Genomic DNA, 15,296 nt, shown 5'->3' with positions numbered 1-15,296 from the left:
CCAAAAAAAAAAAAAAGAATTTAAATACTTTTTAAGTTCATATGACTTAAAATCTTTGACAAATAAGCTGACTTCAAATATGGTAAAAAAATAATTTAGTAAGTGAGGACCTTTGCAGTTTCCAACATACTTTTCCCAGGTATCTATGATCAAACATCATGATATTTGTCTTAGTACAGTTGGTTTAATAAAACTACTGGTATTTATATGTTATGTTACATGGTAGGCATCTGACCAACAGAAAAATGGATTCATGATTAGTCTTTTCTAATATTTTGTTTCTCACAGATAATCAGGATAAAATGGTTAAAGAAAAGTTTCAAGTGTTATTAGATAAGACCAATTCTACTAAAGTTCAATTTTTGCTTCTTCTGTGGTTCACTTACAGGACTAATGACTAAAAGTGGTAAAAAACTAAATCTTGTCAAGGAAATTTTGTATGTGATACATGTGTTGGTCGTTGGGTTGCTTTGTTGTTACCTCTGGATGTCATATCTGACTGCTATAGTCTGCCCATATATTCTGCTTTTAGTTTTGGTTGTCAACAGACACCGAGTCAACCCTTTTTTATCCTACTAATGCACTTAGAGAACATTAAACTTATATTTTCTGCTGAGAGTTAAGTCAAGTACTTATGCTTTTTGCTATATTTGACAAAGTTTCTCCAAAATAAAAATGAAAATTAAATTCTTTTACCTCAAAATAACTTCTGGGAGAGGGACCAGCAGTTAGTGTAATGGCTATCTCACTAGACTCCCATGTAGTCGACCACGGTTCGCATCCCGGACCCAGTGGCTTAAAATTCACACCGGGCGCATGTGCATGCATGCCCAAGATCCCTAGAGGAGAATGGAGGAGAAGGGATTGTGACGTGGCCATCCCTGCTGGGGGGGATGATTTCTCGCTTTCTTTCCCGCTGTCTCTCTTTGTCTGGCAAACGCATGCGCCCTATGGCAAAAACCTCTCAAAAAAAAAACAAAAAAACAAAAAAACAACCCTTCTGGGGCCAGCAGTTAGCATAATGGCTATGTCGCTGGACTCCCATGTAGTGGACCACGGTTTGAGTCCCGGACCCGGTGGCTTATAACTCACACAGGGCGCGTGTGCATGCGTGCCCAAGATCCCAAGAGGAGAATGAAGGAGAAGGGATTGCAGCATGGCCATCCCTCCTGGGAAGTGATTTCTCACTTTCTGTCTCTCTGTCTCTGTCCGTCTGTCTGGCGAGCGCACACGCCCTATAGCAAAAACCTCACCAAAAAATAAATAAATAAATAACTTCTGGATGTTTACAGAAGGTCCTGAAACATCCAAAAGAGAGATATTAGAAAAATCAGACTTATTTTATTGTGTTAAATGATATGGGAAACACTGTCCAATTAAGTCATTTTAATTTTCTTTATATTACATTTAAATTATATGTATGGATATATTATGTGTATATGTGTATGTATGTGTGTATTTATATACACACTGCATACCAAAATGAGTTGAGAGTCCCAGAGATTTATAGTGTGATATTTATCAATCATATTATATGTTATTATATTAAATTGGTGTATGTCACAGATATAACCAAATTTCTTTTTTAGTTGTAAACTCTTGTCAGATCTTCAACTATGGCTGGTCCAAGTCTTATTGCCCCTGGTTAATTGCTTTGTTTGATGCTTTTCTAAAAAGCTTTTTTTCTAATGACTATGATCTTAAAGTGTTATATCTTTAAGGAAATTCATAAAAAGGAGTGGAAAGAGAATGTATTCTTGTATGTATAGATTACTGATGATCTAATCACTAAACTGGGTAAAAATTTTCAGCTTCTATGGAGAAACTAATTGGTTTTCTAAGCTACTAGGTCAACCATTAAGCAGAACCAGAATTAACCAAAAGCAAAGAAATGTTTTGACAGAATTATACACTAAGTTAGTCAAAACCAAACTTGTTGAGCTATGTATCACTTCCTGGCCCACTGTCTAAGATCAAATGTAAATGGTTAAGTTCTACCAGTCCAGGACTCGAACCCAGTCTACTACATGGGAGTCCAGTGACATAGCCATTACACCAACTGCTGGTCCCAAGTTCTGCAATTTAAATGAATTCCGTAAGATTGATCAAAGTCAAATTACATGTAACAATCTATTTAATAAGCAATGCTCTACATGTAAATTAAAGAGGTAAAATTGGTATAAAAAGATGTAAATCCAATGTTAAGCATGGACTCATTGAAAGCCTATGGATGGCCACCTAGTTCTACTTATACCTCATTTTTTAAATCTTCTATGTTCAATGACTCACAAAATAGAGAAAATAATCTACATTTTAAAAATTGATCATTTATATGGTAGTATTAGTATAGTAAGTGCTCTAAAATTGCTAAAATGTCTTATAGCCAATGTTATATTTGTCAACTTGATATTGAAAAGACAGTGAAAACTGCAGGAACATTTCTACTATCTAATATGCATTTGAATATTATTAAAAATTTCACTAATTGTCATTTTCATTACATATTTTTGGTTGTGCAAGAACTTTTCCCTGAAGGAAGATAATGCTATGACAGTCATCCAAAAGTTATTAGAAAATTTATGTCTCTCAGCAGACATTTCTGAACAAATCTAGGTGACTAAACTGCCAGGCTTTAATGCATTATGCCAAAGTATATTTTCACCAGCTAAAGCATGCTGTTTGTGATTCACTGACTGAAGACAATCAAACCCTCCATGGTCCACAGTAGGGGTCTTCTGGAAATGACAGCAAAAAAAGGCTGCCTATGATCCCTATTAGAAGACATTGTACCAAATTCTCACCACTCATACTGCAGTAGAGCTTTAAAAACTTGACCAAATACCCCAGTACGGATGAATGGATTGAAAAACTGTGGCACATATACTCTATGGAATACTATTCAGCCATAAAAAAAAAACCTTTCTTTTGACAGGAAGTGGAAGATTTACTACTGAGTGAAACAAGCCAGGAGAGACATTGTATGTCCCCACTTAATATATACCTAGTGTCTGTACTCTATGACTGAAATTGCTTGATCTAAGGTTGTACAAACACAAGAGATGGGGGTTAGTGCCAGATGTGGTGTGTGTGGAGAAGAGGGACCTAAGGAAGGACATTTGGAAGAGGGATACAGAGGGAGAGCATTGACAGGATGGGGAGGTGTGGTGTTATCAGTTGAAGATATTTTGACCAACTGGACTGAGGAGAAATGCTCACATATTGAAATATTCACTTTGTAAGCTAAATAATGTGATTGAATGTAATATAATTTTTTTAAAAAAATTAATAAAAGAAAAAAGAACTTGAACTCTGGGTTCACAACTCAGAAGTGCTACTTTAGATTTTAAAAACTGTGCACCTGTTGGAGTCTTTAAGGTAAAACTAACCAGAAAACTTCTTCAAAACAGACATCTTGGACAGCTATGCCTGAGTATCACAGATCAAGACTTCTCTGCCATAATGAAAAAACAAACAAACAAACAAACAACAACAACAACAAAAAAAAAACAGAAAAATTGCTAGGTTTATGGATTAATGCAGAAAAAAATGTCAGTAAGATCCCTGGAGATTCACTTTTTGCAACAATGGGATTCCGGTTGTATTTAAGCTTATCCATACACTGGAGAGAATTTTCAAAATGTATAGCCAATAAGACCTCCTGGGGTTTCAGGTGGGCAAAAGCCACTCTTCAAATGGTGAATCGTTAACATACACGTTTAACAAAATTAAAAAGCTTAATGAAATATTATCCAGCTTTAATCAAGTTCGAACTTATGTTTGATACTTCACTTAGCCAAATTAAAGGAAGGCATGATGTACAACTAATAACTGGATTGCAGGCCTCCTGAAGAGTGGATGGCAGGCTTGGGATTTTCAAGGTTTGTTTAATCTTTGTATTTCTCCTGGTAGGCCTTCAGGTTATTAAAATGACTAAACTCAAATACTGTCTGTTGTCTATGTTGCCTGAACCTTAGCCTGTTTCATTCAGTTGGGTTTGTTCTGTAGGAGTTCTATTAAGGAGTACACTTCAATCTTCACAGCAGTCCTCCTGGTCCTTCTACCCAGCCAGACCAGTGAAAGCACCAAAGGAAGACCCATTTGGCCTGTAGCACACACGGTGGACTTGTGCGATATTGTGACTCGTGAATTCCATGTTAGGGACCAGAGAAAACTCGTGCTTTCTATGCTGAGAGCAGGAAAACGCCATTTAAGATGGTGACAGAGAATGGTGCGAGTGCCCTAAGTTTTAGTCAATCTCTCAAACATTTGAGAGGCTGACCAAAAGGGGGGAAATTGTTAAATTAAACTATTTTGGCCTAAAACGGCCACTGTACTCCCATGCTTGGATTCCTATGGGTAAGCCAAAATCGAACATGTTAGGCTGTTTTTCTGAGCTGGTTGCTAGGTTACAGTCAATCACAGGCATCCGGCCATTTCACCAGTGTTAATGCAGACAAACATCAGAAGTAACCAACCCAAATGTTTTCCTACCTGATTCCTTCCCTTTGGTTTCTGTACATCATGTTCCTGTTCCCTTACATGTCATTTTCCTCTCCCAGAGCTTAAATACCAAGTTGACCATGAGGCTAGAAGAGATGTCTGGAGGCCGGGAAACAACTGCTTATTTAAATCATGTTAAAATTTGCTCAGTAAAACACTACTCTATTAAATTGGTTTATTTTTCTTTTAATAATAGAAATCAGGAGTTTTGCTGTGAATTAATATCCATGCTTATGTAAACATTCAAATATGCCTTACATTTTAAAAACTGAAAGATCTCTAGTCTTATCAATTTTTGCACATTAACTGTAAGTTTCTATTTTTAAATAGAATAGTAGCTTACAGAACTCACATCTACTTACTTTCAGAAAGACCACCTCTTAAACTGAATATTGAATGCAATAAACTTAGTGGATATCAATATTCTATGACATTTGCAGTAAAGTAAATTCCATTCCAAATCATGTGTGATCTGTATTGGGGCAGAAGAAGGAAGAAGCTTATTTAGTATGTTTTGATTTTTAAAATACATACAAAACAAAATCATTAGAGTGCATAAATGATGTGGAATACTGACATCCTAGCATGTACAAAATAACATGGAACTTAAGCAGATTCTCAAAAGTATATTATTTTTCTCTCAAAGAAAACACTGAAATGTAACAATAGAAGTAGCTACAACAATAATAATGGCTATCACTTACATAGGGATACTATGTGTTAAACCTTTTATTTGCATCACCTCATTTGACCTTCACATTCTATTACTCCCATTTTCAAGTGTGGTACCTAAGGTACAAGTTAAGTGCCCTACCCAAGGCCGCGTTCCTGGTATGTGATGGAATCAATTTTCAAACCATATTAAGATGCTCCAGAATCCAAACTCCAATCCAAGAAATAGGTGCACTTTTATTTTTGATAGATTAAATAAAAAACAACTGAACAATACAATGGAAATTAGATATTCATTATTTAGCTTAGAAAATGATGACATAGAGTACAAGTGTACTTGTGCTATGACAATATACCATTCAAAAAAAATTCAACTCTTTCACTTTTTGGGTAATCCAATATTCTCATAGTCCAGCAACTTTTGACATCTTTGAGTCTGCTATAAAGGTGAGTCAGACTTAGGACCAGCAGTTAGCATAATGGCTATGTCGTTGGACTCCCACGTAGTCGACCAGTGGCTTAAAACTCACGCTGGGTGCGTGTGCGTGCGTGCCCAAGATCCCGAGAGGAGAATGGAGGAGAAGGGATTGCAGCGTGGCCATCCCCCCTGGGGGGTGATTTCTCGCTTTCTGGCTCTCTGTCTCTCTCTCTCTGTCTGGCGAGCGCAAGTGCCCTATAGCAAAAACCTCTCCAAAAAAAAAAAAAAAAGGTGAGTCAGACGAAGGAAAAAATGTCATTTTAAGAATTTTTTTAACCTATAAAAATGGCTTAAATAGACTAGAAACATGCCCTGTGTGATGATTCTTGGATCATATTTAACTAACTATATGAAATGATAAGAATTTGTGAGCTCTAGTCCTGATTTGGGATATTTGAAACCACATAACCTCTAAGGATCTCGTTTTCTTCACCCGTAAAATACTGAAGTTGGACAAGATGACCTCTAATGCCCTTATAATCAACCTGAATTTAGAGAAACTCTGAAATGAAAAGTCTTTTATTATACACTTGTTCCTATTTAAGACGTTAAAGTCATTAGGGAAGTACTGGCAGAATAAAGACAGATTTACAACCCTACCAACGTGTCAAAAGGCCTTGAGTTGACCCAAAGTTTCAATTTATTAATTTACCAGAAATAACAACCTTGTTGATGGAATACCATCCGTCCACTCTTAGTGTGGTTCTAGTTTGTGCTTTGTGCTTTTCTACTGAGCACCTCTTGTTCTGACCTGTTCTTTTACTTTTAGGTTCCAACTTTATCCTCTTCGGTCCTCTGTGAAATGGTTCTGACTAGAAGTGACCAAGACTCACATCACCGCTTGACCTGAGCGATTCGTTAGCTTTACATGCACACAAGGCTTCCTGAAGGCTGGATCAAAAGTTAACCCAATTTTGATGTCTTCTCTGATGCTCAGGGGATTAAAATATTAATGTTTGCTTTGAAGGGTTTATTTGGGTTTTGGTTTAGTAGAAATATTCACATTTTTATTTTCAGTGATTCCAATGACTGTCTTTTAATCATATTGGGTCAGATTACATTCTAATGGTTGGAATAAAATAAGCTGATGCAATCGTGAATAAGGCTACAATGAATATAGATGTGCAAGTGCTTTTCTGACTGAGTGCTCTCCTGTCATTTGGGCAGATACCCAGGAGTGGAATTGCTGGATCATGTGGTAGTTCTATCTGAAGGTCTTTGAGGGACCTCCATATCATTCTCCACATACTATTCAGCTATAAAAAAACAACAAGGCCCTGGAATTTGATAGAAAGGGGATGAATATGAAAAATTTGATGCTGAGTGAAGCAAGTCAGGCTATGGAAGAGAGACATTGTATGTCTCCACTTAACATACACTGACTGTCTACACTCTATGGTAGAGACTGAAAGACTGGAGGACATAAAAGTATTAAAAATTATAATGGACACTAGAGACAAAGTGGAAAGAGAATGAGAGAGGGGAAGAGCATAGAAAATTTGGGGGGTAAATGGAGAAGTAAGACACTTGTGGGACACAGATAAGGTTTATTATCCGTTGACGAGGATATGTATGGTGGTCTCAACTGGGCTGGACTAAGGTGTATATCATGCTGGGTAAAGTCGCTTCACAATCTAAATGATGTATAATGATTTAATGTATAAATAATAATTAAAAATATATAAAAAATAAGGACCAGCAGTTAGCATAATTGCTATGTCGCTGGACTGCCATGTAGTTGACCATGGCTTGCGTCCCAGATCTGGTAACTTAAACTCACACTGGGCGCATGTGCATGCATGCCCAAGATCCCAAGAGGAGAATGGGGGAGAAGGGATTGCGGTGTGGCCATGCCCCTGGGTGGTGATTTCTCACTTCCTGTCTCTCTTTCTCTCTCTGGCTAGGGCATGCAACCTACAGCAAAAACCTAAAAAAACAAACTATACCAATATTTATTTATTAGTAAAATATTATTAATTGCATTGAACCTCAACATTTAGGCACTGATATTTGTAATATTTTGAGTGATAACATGGAACGTGGGTGTAAAGTATTTCTCCTGTATCTAATTTCTCCTGTACAATTGTTCCCAGGGAAAGTACTTGCATGATACTTCAAACTGCAAGCAGAAACAGCCACTTTTTTTCATAGAAAAACAATTTTACTTGCAAAAAACCACTGACAAAAAAACAAAATGGTTATTGAAATTGCATATTTGACACACATTTTCTTGAAAACAGAATAAGTCACTCACGTGCATCATTTGATGCTTCCCAATACTTTAAAGACATTTTTGATGAGATATGATGATTTTTAAAATGTGGTTTAAAAATATATAATAAAGTGTGCCAACCTCAGAAGATACATAACTCAGTGAAATAATGCTTTTCAATGTCAGTGCATGATGTCACGAAATCATTTAGGGGTAGAAAGAGTCATTAACAATACTCTGGACTCCTGCATAGTTGATCAAGGTTTGAGTCCCAGACCAAGTGGCTTAAAACTCACCCCAGGAGCATGTGCATGCATGCCCAAAATCTCAGGAGGAGAATGGAGGGGAAGGAATTATGGTGTGGCCATCCCTCATGGGGTGGGGTGATTTCTTGTTTTTGGTCTCTGTGTCTCACTTGTCTCTCCAGTGAATGTATGCACCATATAACAAAAATCTCTCTCTAAAAAAAGAGAGAGAGAGAAGAGTACTGCAAGCTGTCTCTCATATGTGAAAGCTGAAGGATATCCTCATGGAAGTAGAGAGCAGAATAGTGCCTGCTAGAAACTGGCAAGGGTTGGGGGAACAGGTTGGGAAAATTTGACTAACAAGTACAAATTTGTAGCTGGAAAGAAGACATAAATTCTAGAGTTTAATAACACTGAAGGATGACTGAATAAAAAAATAATTTAGTGTATATGTTTTAAAAAAAAAAACTAGAAGAGAGGATTTTGAATGTTCCCAACTCAAGTGATAATAGGGATAGATGTGACAATTATCATGATTTGATCATTACACATTGTATACATGTATTGAAATATTACATCATGTCCCATAAATATTTATAATTATTACCTGTCTATGTAATATAATAATAAATAATAATAATAGATTACATTCTAATGGTTGGAATAAAATAAGCTGATGCAATCGTGAATAAGGCTACAATGAATATAGATGTGCAAGTGCTTTTCTGACTGAGTGCTCTCCTGTCATTTGGGTAGATACCCAGGAGTGGAATTGCTGGATCATGTGGTAGTTCTATCTGAAGGTCTTTGAGGGACCTCCATATCATTCTCCACATACTATTCAGCTATAAAAAAACAACAAGGCCCTGGAATTTGATAGAAAGGGGATGAATATGAAAAATTTGATGCTGAGTGAAGCAAGTCAGGCTATGGAAGAGAGACATTGTATGTCTCCACTTAACATACACTGACTGTCTACACTCTATGGTAGAGACTGAAAGACTGGAGGACATAAAAGTATTAAAAATTATAATGGACACTAGAGACAAAGTGGAAAGAGAATGAGAGAGGGGAAGAGCATAGAAAATTTGGGGGGTAAATGGAGAAGTAAGACACTTGTGGGACACAGATAAGGTTTATTATCCGTTGACGAGGATATGTATGGTGGTCTCAACTGGGCTGGACTAAGGTGTATATCATGCTGGGTAAAGTCGCTTCACAATCTAAATGATGTATAATGATTTAATGTATAAATAATAATTAAAAATATATAAAAAATAAGGACCAGCAGTTAGCATAATTGCTATGTCGCTGGACTGCCATGTAGTTGACCATGGCTTGCGTCCCAGATCTGGTAACTTAAACTCACACTGGGCGCATGTGCATGCATGCCCAAGATCCCAAGAGGAGAATGGGGGAGAAGGGATTGCGGTGTGGCCATGCCCCTGGGTGGTGATTTCTCACTTCCTGTCTCTCTTTCTCTCTCTGGCTAGGGCATGCAACCTACAGCAAAAACCTAAAAAAACAAACTATACCAATATTTATTTATTAGTAAAATATTATTAATTGCATTGAACCTCAACATTTAGGCACTGATATTTGTAATATTTTGAGTGATAACATGGAACGTGGGTGTAAAGTATTTCTCCTGTATCTAATTTCTCCTGTACAATTGTTCCCAGGGAAAGTACTTGCATGATACTTCAACCTGCAAGCAGAAACAGCCACTTTTTTTCATAGAAAAACAATTTTACTTGCAAAAAACCACTGACAAAAAAACAAAATGGTTATTGAAATTGCATATTTGACACACATTTTCTTGAAAACAGAATAAGTCACTCACGTGCATCATTTGATGCTTCCCAATACTTTAAAGACATTTTTGATGAGATATGATGATTTTTAAAATGTGGTTTAAAAATATATAATAAAGTGTGCCAACCTCAGAAGATACATAACTCAGTGAAATAATGCTTTTCAATGTCAGTGCATGATGTCACGAAATCATTTAGGGGTAGAAAGAGTCATTAACAATACTCTGGACTCCTGCATAGTTGATCAAGGTTTGAGTCCCAGACCAAGTGGCTTAAAACTCACCCCAGGAGCATGTGCATGCATGCCCAAAATCTCAGGAGGAGAATGGAGGGGAAGGAATTATGGTGTGGCCATCCCTCATGGGGTGGGGTGATTTCTTGTTTTTGGTCTCTGTGTCTCACTTGTCTCTCCAGTGAATGTATGCACCATATAACAAAAATCTCTCTCTAAAAAAAGAGAGAGAGAGAAGAGTACTGCAAGCTGTCTCTCATATGTGAAAGCTGAAGGATATCCTCATGGAAGTAGAGAGCAGAATAGTGCCTGCTAGAAACTGGCAAGGGTTGGGGGAACAGGTTGGGAAAATTTGACTAACAAGTACAAATTTGTAGCTGGAAAGAAGACATAAATTCTAGAGTTTAATAACACTGAAGGATGACTGAATAAAAAAATAATTTATTGTATATGTTTAAAAAAAAAAAAACTAGAAGAGAGGATTTTGAATGTTCCCAACTCAAGTGATAATAGGGATAGATGTGACAATTATCATGATTTGATCATTACACATTGTATACATGTATTGAAATATTACATCATGTCCCATAAATATTTATAATTATTACCTGTCTATGTAATATAATAATAAATAATAATAATTTGTTTTAAAAGTTTTCACAGAATCGAATTTCCTATTTAGTAAGAAGTCCATAGCTGGGAAAATGAGGAGTAGTTGTATTTTTTTATGTTATTGATATTTATACTCACTGAAGTAAAATATTTGTATACATAGATTTGTTTTAATGGGCTTTTTAAAAATTTTTTTTTAATGGGCTTTTTTAAAGGATAGAACTGAGGACAAATTAGAGGGGCTGGAGGCATGGAAATAGAACTTTCTTAATGAAGGAAAACTCTTTAATTGGTCATGAAACATTAATTCAAATTAGAAAATTTTAAAATAATCCTGGAAATGATAGAGAATGCCAAATAATGAATTGAAATCCAGATGAAAAAGAGTGGAAGACATTCCGAAGAACTATCAGCAGAGATGTTTCATTATTGAACTGAGCTTTGAAGTGTAATTTTTTAGCATTGTATTGTCAAAGGGCTGTAAGATGCTAAGACGAGGTGGTGAAACCAGAAGTACTGAAACAGGAAGGTTCCAGATGCTGTTCCATGTTACTTTCATCAGTGTCTAAAAATAGCAGTGACATTAACATGACACAACATTTCTTCCGCAATCTCACATATCGTAATGGATGAAAGAATGAATGGAAAAAATGCAAATGTACAGGAATAAGCTATAAGATTTGGCAAGTCATTAGAACTACAGAATCTGTTTAATGGATAAAGGAATTCAAAAATAAGTAAGTGTTAAATGAACTTAATACAAGTGGGAAAGAAATGTAGAAGACACGTGAGCTAAAATAAAAGAAAAGCACATATTTTGGACTGAAAACAAAAAAAAATTCAAGTACTGTCTTCGTCACTTATCAGCTGTGTAATTTTAGGAAGTTATTTTCTCCTCTCATTTCAGCTGCATCTCTAAAATATAAATAAGGATGTGTATTTATGAAAACTTTTAATTGGATTAATTTTTTAAAAATTCTTCCAGTCAGCAAGTTAAGAGCTTACCTTAAAATACTAATGGTACCAAGATGACCTACTTTTAATATACCTATACTGTTTTTCAGTAGGCAAGAATAAAATCATCCTCTTTCAAGGACAAATAACCAATTAAAATCCATGCAAACATGGGAGCTATAAAAATATTCTGCAATATAAAATAATGACAGCATGTTTGACCTAGAAGACAAGATGACTTAAACTCACCAAAATGTAATCTGGAATAGTGGAGCAATAACCTACAAAAATTCTCCCCTTATACATGCACTGAGAAAACTGGGAAAAAATTGTCAAAGTCTACTTGTTAAAAACTCGAGAAATTAACCATAAGCTTACACTCATCTTTAGAGTCTGTCTTTAAGAAAAAGAAAATGGGTTGGGACCAACAGCTGGGAGTAATGGCTATGTCACTGGACTCCCATGCAGTCGACCAGGTTCGAGTACCAGACCCAGTGGCTTAAACTCACGCTGGACGCATGTGCGTGCATGCCCAAGATCCCGAGAGGAGAGTGGGGGAGAAGGGATTGCAGCATGGCCATCCCCCCTGGGGGATGATTTCTCGCTTTCTTTCTCTCTGTCTCTCTGTCTCTCTGTCTTTCTGGCAAGCACACGGCCCTATAGCAAAAACCTCTCAAAAAAAAAAAAAAAAAATGGGGCCTGCAGATGGTGTAGTGGTTATATAACTGGACTGCCAAGAAGCCAAGATCCAGGGAGGAGAATGGAGAAGAGATCGTGCTGCGGCTATTCCCCCACTGGGGCGTGTGTGTGTGATTTCTCGTTCTCTCTCTCTCTCTCTCTCTCTCTCTCTCTTGCTCTCTCTCTCTGGCAAGTGTGTGTTCCCTAAGGTAAAAACCTCTTAAAAGAAAGAAAAAGAAGAAAGAAAGAAAGAAAGAAAGAAAGAAAGAAAGAAAGAAAGAAAGAAAGAAAGAAAGAAAGAAAGAAAGAAAGAAAGAAAAGATCATTTTTTGACATTACAAATTATACTATTCCCATTTCTTCTTATTATTCCATGGTGGACTAGAAAACTAACATACACTAATTGTGAAAACCAGCAGCCCAGGGACCAATAGGGATCTGAATAGGGTTGGAGATCTTTTAAATCTCCATTCTCAAATTATTTTTATTATTCACTCTGTTCGGTAGTTCTGTAGAAATCTATTTACACGACTTGTCTATTTTAACCTCACTCAAAGCTCATTCATTGCAAATAGTCTTTTCCCTAGGACATTTGTTGAAAATAATGAGTGGATGTTGTTTAAAATTGTAGTTGCTTCGTTGCTTTATCATGTGATAACAGGAGTAAAAAAAACTAACCAAAAAAAAAAAAAAAAAAAACTTAAAAAAAGATCTGGAAATTGAGGTGTTCATTAGGATTTTGGAAACTTATTGATTCTTAAGAATTCGGCCCAAGACCAGCAAATGGTTTAATGGTTACATTACATTAAAAAAAAAAAAAAAGATTTTATAAAGTCACAAATGTGTGGGGTTATATAAGCAGGCCCTAAGTTCTTATTTCTTCCCTTAAGGTTGTACACAAGAAAATGAAGCATAAAGCAGAACTGTTAACAGCCTGGTTGAATATTGATAGCATGCTCTAACACAGAGAGCGAGGGAGAGAGACAGGAGAGAGAAAGAGAGAGAGCCTTTCAATAAGATTAGGACACTTATTATTTCTAGGGATTCGAGGGCCTTTGTCTTGTCATTAGCTGACTATTAGCTAATTGAGCACACACACCAGTGGCCATCCATGACAAGAAAAGCAGACATTACAGAATTAGTTTAAGACAGTTACTAAACAAGCAAACAACAATAAAAATAGCAAAAATAACGAAAATTGTCAATGCAAATTGTCTACTCCTAGGGAAGGGGGAGAATCTGACTTCCAGAGTTGCTACATTATATAACATAAAATGTTAAGATTTAAAAAAAATCAATTATTAGATAAAGAAATAAGAACGTATGGTCCATATATAGAGAAAGAATGAAAAGCCAATAGAAACAATCCCTGAGGAAGTTTAGACATTAATCATTGCTAATGTAATAAACATATATAAATTAGTTATTTTAAATGTCTTCAAAGAACTAAAGTGAGCCATGGATAGAACACTAAATGAAATTACGGTAATAGTATCTCAATAACTGAAGAACATAATAAAAAGAGAAGTTATTGAAAAGAAAAATTGACATTTTGGAGCTAAAAAGTAAAATAACTAAAGTGGAAAAGTTACTAAAGGGGTTTAATAGCAGATTTTAACATGCAGAAGAATTAGTGAAGTTGCAAACTGTTCAACTGGAATAATCCAGTCTAAAAGAAAGAAGCAAAATGAATGACGGAAAGTCAATAAAGCCTTAGAGATCTAGAAGGCATCATCAGGCACACCTATATATGCAGAATGAGAGTCCCGGATGCAGATAAAGAGAGAGAAAGAGGTAGAAATTGGACTTGGAAAAAAACCGCAAAATAGGGAACCAGCAGTTAGCGTAATGGCTATGTCGCTGGACTCCCACGTAGTGGACCACGGTTCGCGTCCCGGACCCAGTGGCTTAAACTCACACCGGGCATGTGTGCGTGCGTGCCCAAGATCCCGAGAGGAGAATGGAGAAGGGATTGCGGTGTGGCCATCCCCCCTGGGGGATGATTTCTCGCTTTCTGTCTCTATGTCTCTCTCTGTCTGTTTGGTGAGCGCACGCACCCTATAGCGAAAAAACCTCTCCCCCCCCAAAAAAAAAGGCAAAATAATTCTCCAATTTATGAAAAATGTCATTTACACATCCAAAAACTCAAAAAAATGCATAAAACTCATTTAAATGTGATGATAAACACAACAGATGTCCACTTAGACATATCATTATCACATGTTAACACCAAAGATAATCTTGAGAGAATCTTTAAAGGAGCAAAAGAATAATTCATCACATTCCAAGGATTTCAATTGAATTATCAGTAAATTTCTTATCAGAAATCATTAAAACAGGTGAAAACGGTATAATATATTCAAAGTACTGGGGAAAAAAGCTGTCAACCAAAAATTTTAAAGGATTAAAATTATACAAAGCATATTCTCTGACCATAATGGGATAAAATTAAAAATTAATAAAAGATGAAAATTTGAAATATTCACAAATATATGGAAATTCTGCAGCACACTCTAAAATAATCAACAGATCAAAGAATAAATGAAAAAAGAAAATTAGAAAATATTTTGAAGTGAATACGTATGAACACAAATATAAGAAAATTTTATAGAAGACCTCAATAAATAGAAAGACATTCTGTGTTTATGGATCTCCAAAACTAAATATTGTGGGAATTTTTTTTAATTCATTTCTTCCTTAAGCAAGTAAGGCAGAGAGAAAGAGAGAGGATCCAGCTTATTGATACTTGATTCACAACTTCAGCCTGCCCTCCCTGGTTATGGATATGCCTTTGCCTGACATTATTAGGGAGGCCTCTTTTTTTCTTTTTGAGAGTTTTTTCTTTTTCCTTTTTTTTTTTTTTTTTTTTTTTTTTATATAGGCCATCACACCGCCACCA

The 15,296-nt window shown here is 36.0% G+C and overlaps 1 long non-coding RNA gene across 1 annotated transcript in view; it reads right to left on the bottom strand.

Moving 5' to 3' along the window:
- LOC102486872 (uncharacterized) overlaps positions 1-15,296 on the bottom strand; it is a 27,537-nt gene that overhangs the window by 3,925 nt on the left and 8,316 nt on the right. Inside the window, exon 2 of the long non-coding RNA XR_337270.1 lies at positions 4,863-4,972. This is a non-coding gene — a long non-coding RNA (uncharacterized LOC102486872). The remainder of the gene's footprint in view (positions 1-4,862; positions 4,973-15,296) is intronic.

Source organism: Tupaia chinensis, unplaced genomic scaffold (genome assembly GCF_000334495.1).
Source record: "Tupaia chinensis unplaced genomic scaffold, TupChi_1.0 Scaffold145057_1, whole genome shotgun sequence".
Classification (NCBI taxonomy): Eukaryota; Metazoa; Chordata; class Mammalia; order Scandentia; family Tupaiidae; genus Tupaia; species Tupaia belangeri.
The sequence above is the reverse complement of the archived record's forward strand: the minus strand, read 5'-3'. Positions and strand labels throughout refer to the sequence as shown.